Below are 20,300 nucleotides of genomic sequence, written 5' to 3' on the forward strand. Positions count from 1 at the left end.
ATAGTCAAACAAAATGTCCATTTTGAGAAGACTTAAATTTAAGAAGCATCCTGTAAATGAAAATACATATCCCTAATACTGTCGATACTTCTTCCGCGATGTTTTTTTCCCTAAGGGCATTCACTTTAATACTTTATGTCTTGCTATTAGTGTCATCCAGTTAAGGGAGTAGAGGAGGTTATTTGATTTAATATAAATTGTTATGTATGTAATATGCACCTATGAATAGTAATGATTAAGAATGTCATATTCGTTAAAGACATTGTACACATTCTTCTTTGGAATAGTAGGATAGTATCTGAGAAATGACTGGCTTCAGAGGAAGCTCAAATACTTCATTTTTGCTGTAAATTAAAATACACTTTGAACATTCTATAACCTATAATTTTCTAGGTCAGATATCTAACAGCTAATCTTTAAATTCAGTCTATATATTTGACAATTTTATGTATTATTATGATAAGATGAGCATTTCAGAAAAGATAAAAATAAATAACATTTTGGGAAAATGTTTGCTGATAGAGCCTATTGTGTTGAACTCAATTACGGTAAGTGATTTTTCTTCAAAAGAGTCCATTTCAATTTCATCGTTCCCGATCGAATTTACGACGAAGCTCTCCTCTAGGCATCCGAAGATTTCATAAGGTAAGTCAATTGTAATCAGCATAATTAACACCTGTTCACAAGTGTTTCTGATGAGGCTGATGGTTCTTTGAGTAAGCATCTGGGTAGAGAGTGGCATTAAGTACAAACATTGGTTCCAGAAAAAGTGTAAAATAGGCAGACTTTGTGCGCAGCATTTTAGGATTCTTATTTTGTAGATTCTTATGTCCTTTTCAGAATTTCTACCTCAGAAAGCCCAGTTCTCATTTGCTTTTGTTCCCTTCGTTTCTCTCCCTGTAAGTGCCTTCAGGACCAGTCATGACAATGCGGGGTGTAACCTACTGTTACGTGGCCTGGCTGGGTTAACCCTTCTAAACTCAGTTCACGCAACTGTGTGACCTTGGAAAAATGTCCCAGCTCTCTGACGTCCCTCTGTAAAGCGGGCATTTTAATAGTACCAAACACATAATTTTGTAATGAGAATGGAATGAGATAATGCATATTAAGGTTTTAATATAGCCCCTGGAACAAAATAATTATTCACTGAATGGTGACTGCTGTATTGGCACAGCGAGTCCACTGCTCCAACAAATCCTCTCAACAGTGTAACTGCTCAAACACAAAATCAGTGTGCCGTTCTCTCAAATATCAGTGCAGAGTGCACGTCCCAGTTTGAAAAGTGGGCTTCGCGTCTTGCAGTCACTCGGCAGCCCTATCTCCTTCCCTCTCCCTCCCCTCCACCCCCATTTCTGCAGCTTCTCCTCCTTCATCTTCATCGGTGGTAGTGATGACGGCGAGGTAGTATTATAATGTACCCTTTGGAGTCTACCTTCCAGAATGCTCTCTCATTAGAGCCCCGCTGATCTGATAACATATTCGAACTAATTTAGGCTTGCTTCATGATAATTATCTGTCATAGCGTTCAGTGTTCACCTTTTAAACGAAGCTTCATTATCTTTATACAAATGAGTAACAGATAAGGTTGAACATCACCTGGAAAGTACCAGCTGGAGAGACATGTTTGAAGAGAGATGCTCACTCAGTCGTATCATTTCAGTAACTGCTGATCGGTCGGGCCCTATATTCTGTGATTCCTCTTTATCAAGATATTATGCAACTTTTCGGTCCTTCTCTATTCTTAAGTGACTGTAACGGTAAAACAAAGTGGGGATTAGAAAGAAATTTTAGTTAATCGGTTAAAAAAGCTCTTAAAAATAATCAGTATTTTATTCATTAGCAATTACTTTACTAATTATTACCTTAGGAAAAAAAAAACTGAAACAATCAGAAAACAATACATTTTTAACTAACTAACCGCTCTGCATATTTACCTGCACATTCTGCCCTCTCGCTGTTAAAATGGATTAATGCATCATGACCCTATCTAAGGCCCATTCTGGACCGGAATCCAGCCCCCTTCTGAGACAGATGTGTTCATGAGGTCTTGGATCCCATGCCTGTGTGTGAGCGCGTGTGTATGTGCACGTGCACATGTGTTTATAATATGTGGGGCTCCAAAGAGTGGAGCTCAGGGCAGGGGCCTCTTGCCTAAATACCTAAAAGAGATCGTGCCTATGTAATCAGATTGTTTTGCCTTAATTGAATCAGTTTTGACAGCATAGAAAGTTGCTCTAATTTCTTTCTTCTTAACTCACAGTAAAATCAACTCTCCCTTTCACATTTAAATTCTAGGATACAATTCTCTTGTTTTTGTTCGCCTCTTTCGATTTTTTTTTTTTTTCTCCTTCCTTAGTGGCTGGTTCTTCCAGTTTCTGTAGCTTTTTGCTAGACTTATCTTTTGGTCTGTTTTTTAGTTTTAGCCTGCGTGTATTAAGTGATTTTTTATATCTTTTCTGGAAGGTCAACATAGCCCTTGGGTGGCGCAAAGAAGGAACACACACAGTGAATGTTTACACTGCAAATGATCATCGAATCAATGGTTCGACTACTTGCACTCATATAGGAATCATCTGAAGAGATTTAAAATGTATTGATATTGGCACATCTCTTTCAGAAATTAAACTTGAACTGCTCTTGTGCTGACTAGATACAAATACATTTTCAAGATTGCCAAGTGATTCTAATACAGTGAGATTTGAAAATCGGGAAATTAGATTCAAGACATACCCTTATGATTAGATTTATGTATGATAAAGTAAAAATAGGTTATGGTGTCCTAAAAAGTGTGCTCCTGAAAAAGAAAAACAAGCAAAAAACACTAAAATAACAGTAACAATAAAACCCAGCTCAAGTAGTCTACCAACCAGTAGACCCTCAATTACCCATTATCATTTGGAATGAAGCCTGCCTGGAGTTTCCTCATTTGAACAATCAGCAGAGACAGTACCCTATTTGCAAATACTTAGAGAAATAACTCGATAGATCTAGTATAGGTCAAATTCGCTTCACTATTCAATGAAATAGGTAGGAGGCCAAGTTCAAAAATTAAAACATAAGCCTTGTGTGTAGCTCTCTAAGAAAATATTTCTAATGAAATGGCTTTGGAAAATACCAAACACATAATTCTAAAGAACCTGGTTTCAGTTGGTCTATTATTTAATATAAAGACACCCCCAAAAGAATATTTATGTTTTGCTTTTTGAGAATATTTTTATATTTATTTAAAATTTACATATGACTTTACAGAACTTCCCTGAAGTTCACAAGTTAAAAACTGAATAAACAGTTATGTTTCCTTAGATTAAGAGCCTGTTAGTCTCATTGACACACTTACTCCACTGCAGTATATTATCACACCAAAATAATATATGGTTATAAGTTAAAATGAATTTGTACTTTTAGGTATAAAATCTACTAGCACAATATCTAGCATGTAAAAGACATTTCAGAAATATTATTTCTCTTTGATCAAGAATATGTTATTATCTATTTTTATGACTAACTTCTAAAACTCCTGCTATTTCAGGATTCTTTCAAATATTTTTTATGAAATTTGTTCACTTTCTTATGCATTATTTACACAAGATAAAATTAAGGAAGGAGCAAATCAAATTCTAAACAGTCTTGTTTCAGAAGTACGATGTTTACAAAATAATCTGTCAGTGGTGATTTCTTAGTCCATCATTTCTCAATAAGATGGAATAGAAATTATGAAAATATATTTCAAGGACAATTTTATTGTAGAAATCATGCCATCGACTCTCTCATTAAATGACAGCATATTTAAAAGTTATAAAAATATTTGTTTTCAGCATGGGAGTTAGTAGAAATGCATATCACGAGTATGGCTGATCGCATTTTACCTGTCTGACACATAGAACTGGGTAAGAAAAACTAAGCTCTGTAGCAGATTTTATATCTCTGACAGGGAGCTGTTCTTACAGCTATCAGGGGGAGAGCACCTATTCATTCCTCTGTCCAGATACAGAAAATTTTACATCAAGAAAATTCATCCAAAGTCCCATTTACACTATTAGACCGGAATTCAAAGTCCTGACTGTAAAATAGCACTAGATGACCAGATGCTTAAGCGAACTGCCCCTCCTTGTGTGTGTCTTCATTTCAGCTCTCGACCAGTGTCTATACATCAAAGTCACTTCAAGAAATATTTTGAAATAGAATGTTCCTATGGTAATCTAAAAGACTTATTTAAGGCTTTTACGTAAGGAAACTGGAGAATCATTCTCATGTACTCATTCTCTATGTACCGTTAATTCTTTTAGCCAATATCTCCTTGCTACTTCAGGCATATCCTGGTATTTTGATTGGAATTCCACTGAATTTAATGAGTAAACTGGGATGAACTGACATTTTCAAAAGAGTGAGACTTTCAACATATGTTTATAGTACACCTCTTGATTTATTTCGGTCTTCTTTAATATCTCTCGGTAATGTATAGTAGTTATTTTTATGTAAAGACCTCCTCTAACCTATGCTAATTTTATTCTGAAATAATTCATTTTTATGCTTTTATGGAATTCTTTAGTTTGCTTCAAAATTGTGTCAAATTTTGAAGCAAATTACAGTAAATTTAGCAAGTTGTCAGAAATCACACTATTATATTTATTTTATATATAGAAATAGATGACCAGAATGCAATACTCTATGTATATGCATATAATATACATATATATGTATAAATATAATATAGTATACATGTTTAATACTGCATATATATATGTATATTAAATGTACATATTTTTAATGTCATAATATATTGTTTGTCCTGTGTTTTGTTTCTTTTTTCTCCATGAATCGGAATTATTTTTCATGTTCCTATATCTGGCAGTAAAGATGAGGAGGTGATTATTCATATTTCACCAATTCTGAGTGTATCATGGACCCACCTACTTCTTTTATAAGATTGAATTTACCTAAGTTTTACAACACCCAACCCCCCAAGTACTCGTGCATCTTTGACTAAAAGCTGATCGCTAATTTTATCAGATTTTGAGTTCAGAGAGGATCAAACCTAGCTTTCAAGTTTGGATTCAGTCATCACAAGTTTAAGTTCTAGGATCCGTGAGAACTTTTGAGACTGAGTGTTTTCTGGATTTCGGCCCTGGGTTATTGGCACGTTGCTTACGTACCTTGTGTATTTATGTGTGTGTTTGGGGGAAAGACGGTGGCGGGGGGCACTGTCAGGCTGAGGAAATAATAGATGTGTTTAGGGACCTTCCAGATGCTAATTCATTCCCCCATCCACGCTGTGGTTAATAGCATGGCTGGCTGTACTCGATGGCCAAAGGCTCCTGTCCCCTGCAGACCTTCTCCTTGGCCGGCCACGTGTGATCCTCAGACGCATAGGTTGGCATAGAAAGCTCTGGAAGTCAGTTCTCTCGGGCTCCCTTTCATCTTCTGCTATTTTGCAGTCTCACAGACGTGCATGGTACTTCCTGCATTTCGATTCGTACTGGTGTTAATCCAAAAAAGGAATTCTTCATTCTTTCACATCTAATTGGAAGGCTATTCTGCTTATCGTAAAATATTTTTTTAATAAGAAGATCTTTATGTTTTTATTTGAATAAGTAGAGAAACAAAAATGGAAGGAATTGAGAAAATGTCCCAAAGTTCAAGTGTTATAATTTTCCCATGTTCCCAAAAGCCATTTGGTTATTAAAAGTACTTTCGCTGTGCTTCTCTGTATCTTATGTACATCATTTACATAAAATCTCTGTAAATGCTTTACAGACAGGGAAACTGAAACACCGAGATTTAGAGAAGTTTCTCAAGATTGCAAAACTAGTCATTGTCAGATCCAGGATTGATGCCTAGACAGCTGACGTCTGAACCAGCGGCCTTAAAGGCAAGGTGGCTTACCCTTCCAAAAGTTATTTCTTCCCTTTTCACAGTTTATACTATTGGTCACATTAAGACACACAATATGTGTAAGAATCAAAACTGGGTTCACACTGACCTTTCAAAACAGCAATATTGATCCCTGTCCTTAGGTTTAAAATTCATGAAATATCGACTTTAAAGGAACAGATCTTTGATTTATTGGAAGTATCTCCTTTCAAACTTGATATTCTGAATGAAAATCATCAAACCATAGGTTGTCATATTCTTCGGTTCTTTGTAGAGCATTATGATTCAGTGACAGTGTCACATATTTATCAAACGTGTTCATTTTTTCAGAGATCTTCAAACTTTTTGTTAATGGAACATATTCGTATTTCCAAATTTAGAGAAGATAAAACTCTATTCACATGTTCAGTGTGAAAAGTGAGGAGGTTTACGCCAAATATCTGCATGGTTTTAGTCGTGGGTCTAATAGAACCCAGCTGTTACCACTGCCTGTCTAAAACTTTACCTAGCAAAGAACCTTTAATATAATGAAAGCTATGTCATTGACAGTTTCAGTCAGCAAACATTAGTGGACACGATTAAAGGTAAAAATCGTGAATAACGTTGACTTACCCTGATAACTCAGGTCAGCGAACGTTAAGAACTATCAAGTAAAATAGTGCCAGTTAAGTAACCAATGTTACCACAACCTAGAAGGACAATGACACCGCATTTGTCATTGAATTAAGGCCACGTCTCGGAATGCAGCCTTCTTTTCTCTACATATGCAGCATACTTTTTTCATGAATTAAGTGGCATTGTGGTTTGATTTTGCCAATGTATTCAGGGCTCTGTCTTTCACACACTAGAAAACCCATTTATTTTCTCCTCCGAAGCATTTATTTAATGCTAGGTAATCGTTGTACCTGTGTTGTGTCTCAGGGGTTCACACCATTATTGATATGTTTAGTCACATGTGAAAAGTATGTTGAAAGGAGGACCAATCAAATACATGTACACACAAATATTTCAAAAGATTGAATTCTTTGTCCTGTATTTTTTTTATTTTAATCTACCGACACACTGACATCAACTGGAAACCCACGTAGAAATGTCCTCAGCATACAAATGAATTTGCAAAAGTATTTTTTTCTATTATTTAACTAAAGAGGCAATTCCAATTTTTGTGAAATTCATAAATTGGAGATCTAGAGAGCTAACATTACGATCATATCAAAAAGTATGCCAAAATCAAGACTTTGAATTTCCGTTCTGTACTTAAAAAAGAGTTTGTCACATCGATGCAAAATTAAACACTAGATAAGCTTTTAGAAGTTAAGTATTTAAAACCTTAAAATTTTTTATCACTAATAGATGGAATTTATATTTCTCATTTGAATTTTGTTTTCCTTCTAGTTGTTCTTACCAGTCATATCATTTTAGTAGCCAAATTAATCATTTTACTAGAAATAATGTTTATAAGTGATAATTTACTGCTTTTTCCCAGACCAAGTCATAAACTCTGGATATTGTTATATTTAATTGTAGATTCTACTATAATTTAGTTTAATATTTTAATTGTAATTTAATATTTAATGGAGTTTCTATGTAATACAGCAGCACCTTGATGCTCTGTGTACAATTCATTTGAATGAGCTCTCAAACTAGCCAGGGTATGTACCAGTCATGACTCTTTCTTACTTACTTTCGCTAATTAAAGAGAAGAAGAAATTTTGGAAATACGTCAGTGAGCTCCCCAAATCAATTAGAAACTAGAGAACTGACCTCGAAAACCAGGAAAGAGGAAGGAAGGAAGGGAAGGGAAGGGAAGGGAAGGGAAGGGGAGCCAGCCTTGTTCACAATGCAATGCCTGAAACAGTCGAAGCCAACACTCCAGAACAGTCTCGTCAAGCTGTTTCTATGGACAAGAGAGATTAACACTGCACTCTGTGGATGACGCAAGGAATGATCACTAAGCATGCTGACCTTTGTGTCCCCCATCCACAAAGTCCTAGGAAAAGTATCCAGGTTTTAAAGATCAGATCACATTTGAATGCCCTATTCCCAGCACACCAAGGCTCACGCAATAGAGAAGTTCCTCAAATCATGATATTCGGATAGCTTTTTATAAAACATGATATTCGGATAGCTTTTTATAAAACAAATGGTTTATCATAGTTTAGATTTTGAAAATTATTTTTAACAGATCAGGAAATATATTTGTATATATGTATATGTATTTACTGTCCACAGTTTTCCCAAAACACCAGTTCATTTTTTCCAGTCTCCACATTCAATATATACATGATAGTGTGGAAAATAAAGTTGATACATTAAGTTTCTCTCTTGTTCCCTCTGGTTTCATGTAGAATTTAAAAATATGAGTAATATACTATTACGCAGGGAAATGATGTTTATTGTTGATTTGTTTGCTGAGGTCTGTGTTGTTTTGTTTTGTTTTGTTTTGTTTTAATATCCGAGTTTTATTAGTGGAGAAATAAGGCTCTGAGAAGCTCCAAGGTTGATGAGATTCCAGTTTATGTATAACTGTGACCATAGAGAGGGACATCCTCCTGGACTCAATTTGACTGTTAGCTGCTTAATCCTCCCTGTCTTGACCAGTGGGGGTGGTGTCCTTCCTGGTGTCTATAGTTAGGGGGTTGGGTTAAATGAATCCTGTTACTTCCTATCCTATATCTGCACAGATTGTTCTAATGTAAGCCCCCCATGCTACTTCCCTACATTGCTGGAGAACACTTGCATTAGAAGGAATCCAGATTTTCTCTCCTTATAAGGTCACCAGTCACATTGGGTTAGAGTTGACCGTAACGACCTCATTTTAACTTAATCACCTCTGTGAAGACCCTCCATCTACATGGTCACATTATGAGATGCTGGGGTTAGCATTTCAGTATATGAAGTTTGTGGAGGACTCGATTCAGCTCATATCATCCACTGACCCCCTCAGAATACGTTTTGTTAGATAGCAGATGATCAGATACATGGAGATCATTTTTCTGTCTTCTCCGTTTGCATTACATATTTTTTTTTGTCAAATTACCTTATAATTATTATAACTTTATAGAAAGCTTACTTGTCATGTAAGCTCTTCATTATCTTTTCAGGTGTATCTTAACTATTCTTGTCTGTTTAAAACTTTATATTAATTGTTGAATCATTTAGCAATGTGGTAGATCTGGGTCGTTTGTGAGAAAAATATGGGAAATGAAAATCCTGGATTATTCCACTTACATGGGATTTAATTTGTATATATTTAGAGATAGATCACATTAAAACATTAAGGTGCTCAATATAGAAACAATAAGAGCCTGGTAAATCACGGATTTACTGAATCACACGTAGTAGGGGAAAACAAGGAATCTCAAAATCGACTCAAGAGAACTTCAAGAAAGCTCTATTTAACTCAAGATATAGCATCAGTAGAAGTTATAACGTCAGGATTTATCAATTTCCCGAATATTAGTCATAAACGTTCATCAGTCACAAAGGAGCTGCTCTCCTTCTTGAACAAAGTTGCATGCATGATTTACCACAAAACAACTTTTTGTGCGCCATTCTAATGAAACTGTAAAATTCTAAACTGTTTCTTACAAATTGTTTAATGTCATTGTCTTGTCATCTGTTATCTCTAGCTATACGCCTTTCTACAAAAAATCATGCTAGATGGTCTATGGCCATGCTACCCTGAACTCGCCCAATCTCATCTAATCTTGGAAGCTAAGCAGGGTCAGGCCTGGTTAGTACTTGGATGGGAGACCACCTAGGAAGACCGAGTGCTGTAGGCATAAAAAAAAAAAAAAAAGTCAAAAATCAAGCCACATATCTCCTCTTCTCATGATACTGTTATTTCTCTGTGTCTTCAACCTTTTTATTAAACCATGTCATGCTCTCTGGTTAGATTACTCTCTGAAAATAGTTTCCTTTGTGAGATTTCGTTTTTCTAATATTTTTGTTTTATGAGAATTTTTTTTGAGTTTGTTTGTTTTGTTTTGTTTTGTCCTGGCCATTATAACCAAAATATTTTCACTGTGAAGTTATGGCGGGGACTGAAATGATAGAAAGTTAAGTACTTTTTCGTTTGTTTGTTTGTTCATATATCAGCCTTTTTTTTTTTCCATTTTTTTTTATAGCGACATTGGTTAATGAAATCCAGTAAGTTTCAGGTGTTTCAGGTGTACAATTCAAAGTACTTTTTGAAAATCCAAGATTAAAAACATGACTCACAGTTTTGATCCCTTTTAAAGATAAAAGTTGTTTTGTAAGTAAGGTACCATGGACATCGGCGCGGGACAGATGATTTAAAGACTTTTTTTATATATTGATACTTTCATTAAGGGCATAAATTTCTATTTTGCATGCTAAAAATAGATATAGTCCCAAACAACAAACCTCAGAGCAACATAGCATAGTGAGCATATGAATATACAAGTCAAAATAAATAGTGAATATTCTTTCAAAAATATTTGCATTTTAAAATGAAAGTCAATGAGCTTATTAGAAAAAAGACATCAAATCATCTTGTCTCTTTATTCACATATTTATTTGTGGCTAGCTAAAGATTATTTATAACTTCCATCAAAAAAACTATATTATGATTATCATTTCAGTTGTCACCATTGCTTCTGGTGCTGGTTTTGGTTGGTTTTATCCCACCTCTCTTGAGGGTCCAATGCAGCCTCTATTAGGGTATTTTGTGCCCATACTCACAGTAATTCAGATTTTGCCATTTTCTGATATTCTATTCACATATTTTACTCAGGACTCTCTCAGGTGGAGACTGTGGCAGAATATGATAAGCCATTTAGGATTTTATATATATATTTTCACTCGTTTATCAGCCCTCATTTATCATTGTTACACTTGGCACTTTCCACACGTTTGATTTATTCTCCTCAGCAATAGTACGAGGCGGTATTTCTTCCTTTTGATGAAGGTAAAATTTTTACCAATAAAGGATTTTTATAAAGAAACATGTTTTATGGTAACAGTGTTAGCACTGAACGTAAAAAAATGTGTTCATTTCTACGTTTCTTTTCTTAAATTATATTTGAAAGTTTCCTTTACACCACAATGAGCATCATGCCTACTGCGTCTCAAATTTTATCTCTTCCAATTTTAAGATTGCTTAAATTTTTAAGCCTGTAATCTTCTGTGATTACCCATTGATTTATGAAACTGAGTGAGTTTAAATGACTGGGAGAATTAGGGCATTTATATTAAAAGATACAAATATAGTCTTTCACTACCAGATACTCATTATGTATTTAAGGGTATTTTAACTAAATATGGTGAATTTCACTTTTTCCTTTAGTCAAAATAGACTTTGAAATATCCACATTTGTAGGTACATTTGAACACTGGGAAGGTTCACATAAAATAGTAAAATTCATAATTATCTGACCAAGATCTTCTTCATAGTCAGCATCTAGAAGGCTTAGGAGATTCGTAATTTGTTCTGAAGGAAATGTATTCTTTTTCTCTGTATGAAATGTTATGTCCTATGTCACTAAAAGGGAATAATTGACCTGTGGCAAATAGTTTTCATGAGTCACAGATATCCTTTATTACATGTGTCTATCACTCCTCTAGTCATTTAAGTGTAGTGGTCAAATTAATTTTTTTACATATAGTTAATAGTCTAAAAAAGTCAAGAAAAATGAATCATATAAAATACTCAATTAAAACCAGAGAAGCCAAAAAGAGAGGGCAAGAAATATAAAATAACAAAGAGTAAGCGTGACGCATGGAAAGTAATAGCAAATCTGGTAGCTATAAGTCCAGGGGTGTAGATAAGTACTTTAAACCTAAATAGAAGGTAAAGGAAGAATTACAAGTATATTCAGACCAATAAGATATCTAAAAACCAATCAAATATACAGAATATATAACCATAGAAATAACATTTGTTTGGCTTTTCATTTTAGTAGTGACTATACAATTGGACATTATTTAGAATGAACTTGAAATAAGTTTTCGTTAGCTACTAGGAATTCCGATTTACTTCACTATTTTCCTTATTGTAAAGACGGCATGACATTAAAAATTGCCTTCCTGAATCACCCTTAGTAATTTTCAGTACATAAAATCCTTCTTTAGCTGTTCATTTATCTAAATATCTGTCTGTCTATCTATCATCTATCTATATCTATCGATCGATCATCATCTATCTTGTGCTATTAGGATTTATATTGTTATATTTAGTGATTATTAAATAATATTATCTTCAAAATATTGTCATTTTCCCTATATGACACATATGATTGCATGAAAATATGAATGAAAATGCACAGACCGTGGGAAGATAGACGGTCAATCTGTCTACTAGTCTGCCTTACTGAAATGCATCCTGAACGCACCTGCTGCAGACATCACCGTGGACAATTCATGACTCCGGCTTCGATGCTGCATTTTCTGTCCTGCTGCACGGGGACACAGTAGTTTTCCCAAGCGGCTCGGTGTGGCTGGATCACCCACCCCCAGGATCTCTGGGTGGGAGGGCTTGCCTAACCAAATAGTCCTTTCCCTGGCCACTTGTTGGTGTGGCTTCTATGTTGATCTGGTCAGTGGTGACAGGCTATCCTGATGTTGTCATAGAGACTCTCATCTAGCCCAGGGGAGGAATATGCTGATCTGGGTCACCTTTGATGGCTCAGTTGGACCCAAACCTCCAGTCTGGGTCTCTGCCCTGCCACTGAGCTGTTTCCTCTGTGCCATCTTGTGTGACCCCAAGTCTATCATTGCGTTGCTGCAATATCCTTGCTCTGAAAGATATACTTTTTGAAGCATGCACAATTACGCAGTTCATGAAAGTGTGTGTACGCGTGCCAGCATATCTCTATCAGGCATCTCATGTTGAATCACCCATCACCAGTGCATTTCGGTGTTTTCTTGTGGCATCGTCAGTGGTTTTAGACCCACCTGTGCTGGTGGAACGCTGTCTGGATCTCAGTGATCCAGGCGCTTTTCATTCCTTGAAATGAAACTTTTAACAGCATAGTCTCTTTTCCTGCCCAGCACTTTAACCTTGAAATCAGTTTTGTTTCTGATGTTTCTGTGAGTTCAACCTACACCCATTCGCTATCCATGGGATCTTCAATTTCACGATATCAGTTTATAGCATAGAATAAAGTTGACACCAGGATAAAAACACTGTAGTCTTGACATGGTGACCGTGTAATGTGGGCTTTTCCTTTCATCTTCACGTGCCATATTGAAAGTAGAAATTACAATAGAACCCAACATAAATTTTTGTGATGACCGAACATGTAAACACACCAGTGACATACTGAGCTTTTTATATGTGTTACTAATTATTATTAGTATTATTATTAATAGAAAATAATTACTATTAATTTTAATTTTCATCTTGTTTGCTTTGTTCTGTTTTAGTCAGTGTCTGAGATAATCCAGGAATTGTGATTTGTTGGTCATTACATTTTGTTTGTTGATGTATTTATAGGAACCTACATAAGAATTCTCCTCCACAGATACTAGTTAAAGAGAGGATCATGTTTTATTTCTAATCAGCTCTGGTTTAATTGATTGCTAGTGTTCATAATTCACACCCTACTCATTTTTAATTTCGTTCTTTGTTCTTTAATTAATTTTAGCGATAAAGCCTTTTGGCATCTACATGTAACAGGCTGAAGCTCAGGGAATGTTGGGAAAAGACACGTGTCAACTCTATTGTTCAAGTTCAGATCTAATGGGCACAGGAAGATGCTCCCTCGCGAGAAGCTCCTGGGGGAAAGCGAACACATTTCAAGCTGTAATTCAGAAAATCGAGCACTGAATTACTGCATATGTAACAGGCATTGTGCCAATATGATATTTTATGTGTCTTTCAGAAAACTTTAGGGTAAGTAACATCATTGCCATGTGCTGAGCATTTAAGTTCTTTAACCATCTCTGCAAGTTCCCAAGAAGCTGATATAAAGTCCATCTTTCGGATAAACGGTAATTCTTTCGTTAGTGCTTTCTCCTCCATTTTTCTGTGAGTTTCTTGAGAGCTGGATCCACACCATTTCTATTTTTTCTATCCTGGGCATGAGGCACAATGTTCAGAACATATTTGATGAATGCGTATATGAATAGTCTGCCCTTAAAATTAGGGAGCCTCTATCAGTGGCCTTGCTAATGGGAATTCCTCACAGAGAATGTATTTTTTATTCTGTAAAATCAAGCTGTTATTAGTGAGATTTGGTTTAAAGAGAGAGTCAACTTTATCTCCAAATCATAAGCGCTGAGCTGCCATATCAACAAGGATGGAAAATCGCTCCATCGAGATTGCAATATAAGTGACTAACATATTTACTCTTGGGTGTTCACTATCAACGGTTACACGACGAAAAAGGGAAGAGATCTCGTGTGCATTTGGGAATGAATATGTGCGTGTGTGGATGTGTCTTTCTGCTTTGGAGAGAAAATGAGAGCTGTAGGAATCGATGGTGAGTGGGGAGCGACTTCAGTGAAGACACCAGGAATGTGGGTAGACCTCACGCTTTGTAGTGATGCGGGTCTCTAACTCCTTGCCTCAGGTGGAATAGTGCCTTTGTGGTTCTATATTCCGACATCATAAATTGCATGAAAATTTCACTAAGAGACTCATTGGTAATAAGTTTCTATTTTAGTTTTACATATAATAGGAAAATTTCAGAAAACCTTTAATTTATCCAAACTGACATATTTCGTTTCATAGGCTTTGTAGTAATGTGAAAGAGCATATGTGGACAACACTTTTATTTACTTTTAGTGAGTTTCCTAATAGGTTTGCATCAAAGTGTCTGTGGCAATCATTTAATTATAATGTCAGTGTCTATGCACAGAGTAATTTTGAAACACGGAACTTTATAAACACTTATTTTAACAACAAAAAATCAATATAAATGTTTGCTTTAGATAAGGAATCCTCACGTTAATCAATTTTTATTTATATAGAGAATATATAGTAGCATGTTCTTAGAGAAGCGATACATTTTTGTATTTATAAAGAGTTTCAGTTTTTGAATTTTGATCTTGAGAATGTTATTTGTTTCATCTAAGTTCGTGTTTTGCCATTTTAAGAGCTATCTATTTTACATGGAAATGATGACTTCTGTGATGTCTAAAAAGTTGTGAAGCTGTCATTCTGGAAAAAAATAAAGATCATAGAAAGCTCAATGTTAAATATGCAAGTTTTGGGAGGATTAACAATCTGATGTGCTTTGCATAGACTAAATTAATCAGTCCATAGATTTACTTATCAAATAGATTCCTGCTTTCCTATTGATAAACAAAGCTAGAGAGATGCAGTTTAATCATTTGTAAATTCTATAGCAGGCTCCAATGCTGACGAGTTCAATTAACATTGGTATACCCACCACTTCCAATGTCAGACACAGCAGATCTGACATAGGGGAGAAGTTATTTCCAGCCATTTTTATTAGCGATGCATATTTAAAAAATCTTCCCATTGCTACTTTTTTCCTACACATTAGGACATAGGTAGACATTCTCATGTAGCTCTGGGTTGCAAACTCAGTAGTTTACTTGGCCTTGCATTCTTCAGAGTGACCCAAGAAAATGTATTTTACACGAGGTAGTGTTTAAAGCTATATGTTTTTAATTCTCCTTCCCTACCACATACATTGGTATGAACTAAGCCGTATTTCTCTTATTTAACCCCTGGTTTTAGAGTTTTCGTCTTATTATTAACTCTAATTCCTAATATGCAGTGACTTATTATTGATGTTTCAATAAGCATCACTCTAAAGACACTGACACTTTAGAAGCAACAGAAAAGACATATGATACTGGCGAGTAGTGTGTATTTCCAGAAATATGAAATATGAATAGCTATGATTAGGGCAAAGCTTTAAAATTCTCTCATTAACTTTATTCACATTAGGTGTAGATAGCGATTTTTTTAAAAAGTAAAGAGAGCCGAGTAATCGAGAAAATGACATGTGGCATAGTGACGTACCTGAAGCAGAAAGTTTGTCCTCTTATTTTAGATAAAGAATATGTGGAGAACATTTGTGTAGGAAAGAATTTTATTAGCAAACTTCTATAGAAAAAATGAATTTCTACTTAACATTTATATTTTCCAACTTAGCTATATTTTCATAGCGACAAAAATAGACTTTTTATTATTTAGAGAATATGAAACTTTATTATATTTATATATTATACATATTATAATATACATCTGGCTCTAATCTATGATCTGGATTACCTAAGCGACATCCCCCACCTCCCACCCCCACTGCCACCTATGCAATTTACAATCTGGAAAAATTAAACAATAAAATAGAAGACATGTATACTGTATATATATCTACTTAAAAAAAAAAACAAACAAGCAATCTTACATCATTATAGTGTATCAAGGGCTTCAAAAATCATAGTAAAACACTTACAATTCTTAAATTGAAGGCGGAATAAAAAATTACCAGAATTTGAATGTCTATTACGGTTAGGATGAATCTTATATGGAAGGTTAAAAGGCGATTTAACCTACCCCCCTAGATTATGGACTTCATCTGTTTTCTCAGATGCAGTTAAGCCCTGCAAGGGTTTTGTTTGGGACTTGGTGTCTATATGTTTGGCAGAAGACCTTCCTGGAGGACAGACATACGTGCTGCTCCGACGTGGACTGCAGTTGAGAGGTTCAAGGTCCAGCTGACCTCTAAACCACGTAGGAAACTGACATTTCAAATGTGCACATTATGAATCTGTGGGACAGTGTCAACAACAATTTTGGTTCAGAGTACAGGTGACGGAGTGGAGATTCTGCTCTGACTTTCTGGCCAGTGGTTTTTCCTAGCAAGGTGGGAGGAATACAGGGGGAAGCCCTTGGAAATAATAACCCTGGGTGAGACCTCCGTGGGGATGATAAAGTGGCGTCAGGCGACTGGCTGAATAGAACCTGAGCCTTCTGGTTCAGTTACTTGAAGAGTATGTCATGTGTCATGAGAGATTCTGGCCATCCTCAGACGCTCAGTTAGCAGCGAGGGGCCGAGCCTGCTGGACAGAGGCAGTGACACAGAGAGCACTAGGTGAGGAGGGGTCATCAATCAAGGGTTAATGGCAGCCCTGGCTGGCACTGAGGCATCTGCGAGGAAACTCAGCCTTCGCTCAGGCTGCAGCAGAGAACAGAGACCCGTCTGCAGCAGCCCAGCCATTAAGTTCCTTTCCCACAGAGCAACTTGTCGACCTTAGCCGTCCAATACGTTATCACTCTCCCAGGACCATTTATATTTTCTCTCTTCTATAACTTGTGATATTCACCCTCTGTCTTGAGATGCTTTTGTACTTCCAGATGGAAAGGCAAACATCCAAGAAAAAAAAAAACCTACAAAAACTTGTTGGTGATTTTTATTTAGAAGCTGTTGGAGTAACTTCCAGTTACCTCCTAGTGGCCAGAACTTCCGCAAACCACTTCTAGATGGAGGTGATTCTAGAAGCATTTTATTCCAGGAACAATGGTGCCCCCATCCAAGAAGACTGGGGTTCTGTTAGTAAGAAGGAAGGGAATGGACTTGCAATTGGCTACGAGTTGGATCCACCAAAACCAAATCAGCAGGTGGAAGCCTGGCGGCCTCTCTTTAGTCAAAGCGAGATCAGTCTATTAGTATGTAATTAATTTATATCCGACCATTTCCCAAGTTCGCTCTGTACTGAGGAAGTAAAATGTCCTCTTACTATCCCACCCTCATTAGAATTGGACACATTTTTATATAGTTATAAAATATAATCTTATTCTATTAGGAAAACTAGCTCAACATTAACTGGCATTTTATATTCAGTAACATAAAATTGGTAAAAATTAGTTTTATACACCAGGCAATTATATTTGAAAAATACAACCATAATTGATTAGAATGACCATAAAAAGAAGGGTCTGTTATTAAAGGGATCTAAAATTGAATGCATTAAGGGACTTAATAATTACTTGAGGTTTGAGAGGATTCCAGTTTTCTGATCTTTTTTTTTTTTTTCTTTCCTCCAGTGTTACACTATCGGTAGAGTATAATTCACCGTAGACTCAATGTCTGAAAGTATTAAGATGTCCTTTCACATTTAAAGCAGCTGTGACAGCTGACTGGCAGTCATAGGAATAATGATGTGGAAGTCTTTCAAAAATGGCTTGGGCATCAACTGATGTCATTTGTCATCTAGGGATTTCATTTCTGCTAAAATGTCCATGAGAATTATAAAATTCAATTTATTTTGCTTTGGGTTATATAGAGAGATAATTTCATAGTTAGAAAAATGACATAAATTTATTGAAAGTATGTCAGAGAAAATGCGCTCGATTAAAGTAACTACTGAAAAATCATTTGATTAAGAAAACTATCAGTTACGAAATCAGGTGGCCGTTATAAAGTACGCATTATTTTTCATTCATTATCTCACACTAATCTGCACGCGTTTTCAGATGATGTATTAAACATTCACGTCTGTAACTATCTTGATCTAGATCCATGAAATTTGAAGACGCTCTGGTCACTAAGCCTTTGCAGATTAAAAAATAAAAGATATTATTTGTATTTTCTGAATCCGAACCCAACCAGTATGACTCTAGGCATTTAGATAATTAATAGTTCTGAGAATTTATATTTTAAGCATAAAATTTAAATGACTTTCCTTATTTAATATTCAAATGATTATTTAATGAAAACTACTTTTATTTAGCCTAAACCTCTTTCTTTGACATGAATTATGTCATGGAAACACTTTCATTGTTAACATTCTTTTTAGTTTCCAGGGAGAAATATGTAATAGTGGCATTTCATTGGCTCTGCTTATCTAACCACATGCTGGCCCGGATGCCCACCTGCCACATCGCATCCTTGGAAGTCTCCTGTGGCGAATGATGCTATCTAAACCTCACTTGTTTCAGAAATATTTCCACCCAAGAGCCACGCTATGGCTAAAACCAAGGACAGGAATCTGTTTTCCACTTGTTTCGAATTGCTCTGTCGTCACAAGGAAGGGACTCACGCAGCTGGGACCACGTCAGAGCATTGCAGATTCGAGGTGACCCAAGCACTTCACCTCAACGTCTGGGCTCCCCGGAGATTCAGTGGCTGGGTTCTTAGACTATCCGTAAACTCTGAGAAGTATGATCCCATATTTACAATTATTCTCTTTTATGTAAAATTTCTCTATTTTTATCAAATTCTCAAAGGACACAGAATCTAAGGAGGGCTGATCCAGACACGGCCGGTCTTTAGTGTGTGGGGCGGGGAGGATGGCGGGACAGGGGCCACCCTCCTGTGCGCGGGTCATTCCCATCAGCCACGCTGCCTCTGATGTCGTGAGGGGAATGTTTCTCTGGCAAAGAAATTTTATTTTCCTTTTGTTCCTGAGATGTTGTGAATAACAGTCTTTTTTTGTTTGCTTTTTCTTTAGATTAAATTTATGAGGGTGGTTAATAAAATTATATAGGTTTCAAGCATACAGTTTAACGATAGGTCACAGGTATATTGCACTGTGTGTTCACCACCCAGAGTTAAATTTCCTTCCCTCATATTTCTGACCCTCTTTACCTTTTTCTACCTGCCCCCTTCCCTCTGGTAACCACTGAACCATTGTCTGTGTCTACGCATTTTTACCTGCCCATCTTGTTCACCTGTTGCTCTCAGTTTTATTTGCCACCTATGAGTGAAATCATATGGTTCGGTTCTCAACTTTTTCTGACTTTTTTTTCTCTTAGCATGATTACCTCAAGATCCATTTATGTTGTTGCAAATGGCAGTATTTTATCTTTTCTTATGGCTGAGTGATGTTCCATTGGATATAGGTACCACAGCTTCTTTATCCAGTCTTCTATTGTTGGACACTTTGATTGTTTCCATGTCCTGGCCACTGTGAATAATGCTGCAGTGAACATCGGGGTGCTTATATCTTTGCAGATAAATGTTTTCAAATTTTTTGGATGAACACCCAGAAAAGGGATTGCTGAATCAAACGGTAATTCTAATCTTAATTTTTTGAGGAAACTCCATACTGTTTTCCATAGTGGCGGTACCAATTTACATTGCCCCCAGCAGTGCATGAGGGTTCCTTCTCTCCCCGCAACCTCCCCAACATTTGTTATTAATTGTGCTGTTGATGACAGCCATTCTAACAGGTGTGAGGTGGTATCTCAGGGTGGCTTTGACTGGCATTTCTCTAATAGCTAGTGAGCTTGAGCATCTTGTATATGTCTGTTGGCCATTTGTGTGTCTTCTTGGGAGAAGTATCTGTTCAAGTCCTCTGCCCATTTTTTATTAGATGATTTCGTCTTGTTGTTGAGTTACAATGAGTTCTTTATATTTTAGATATTAGCCCCTTATCAGAGATGTTGTTTGCAAATATCTTCTCCTGACTGGTAGGTTGCTTCTGTGTTTTGTTGAAGGTGTCTTTTGCTTTAATATTTGTCTTTCTTAGACAAGTTTACACGC

General features: G+C 36.1%; 1 pseudogene; it reads left to right on the plus strand.

Annotated features, from left to right (window-relative positions):
* Positions 1–9,537: 9,537 nt before the first annotated feature.
* On the plus strand, positions 9,538–9,656 carry LOC111744334 (annotated as a pseudogene).
* Positions 9,657–20,300: the final 10,644 nt, after the last annotated feature.

Source organism: Pteropus vampyrus, unplaced genomic scaffold (genome assembly GCF_000151845.1).
Source record: "Pteropus vampyrus isolate Shadow unplaced genomic scaffold, Pvam_2.0 Scaffold132, whole genome shotgun sequence".
NCBI classification, from domain to species: Eukaryota; Metazoa; Chordata; class Mammalia; order Chiroptera; family Pteropodidae; genus Pteropus; species Pteropus vampyrus.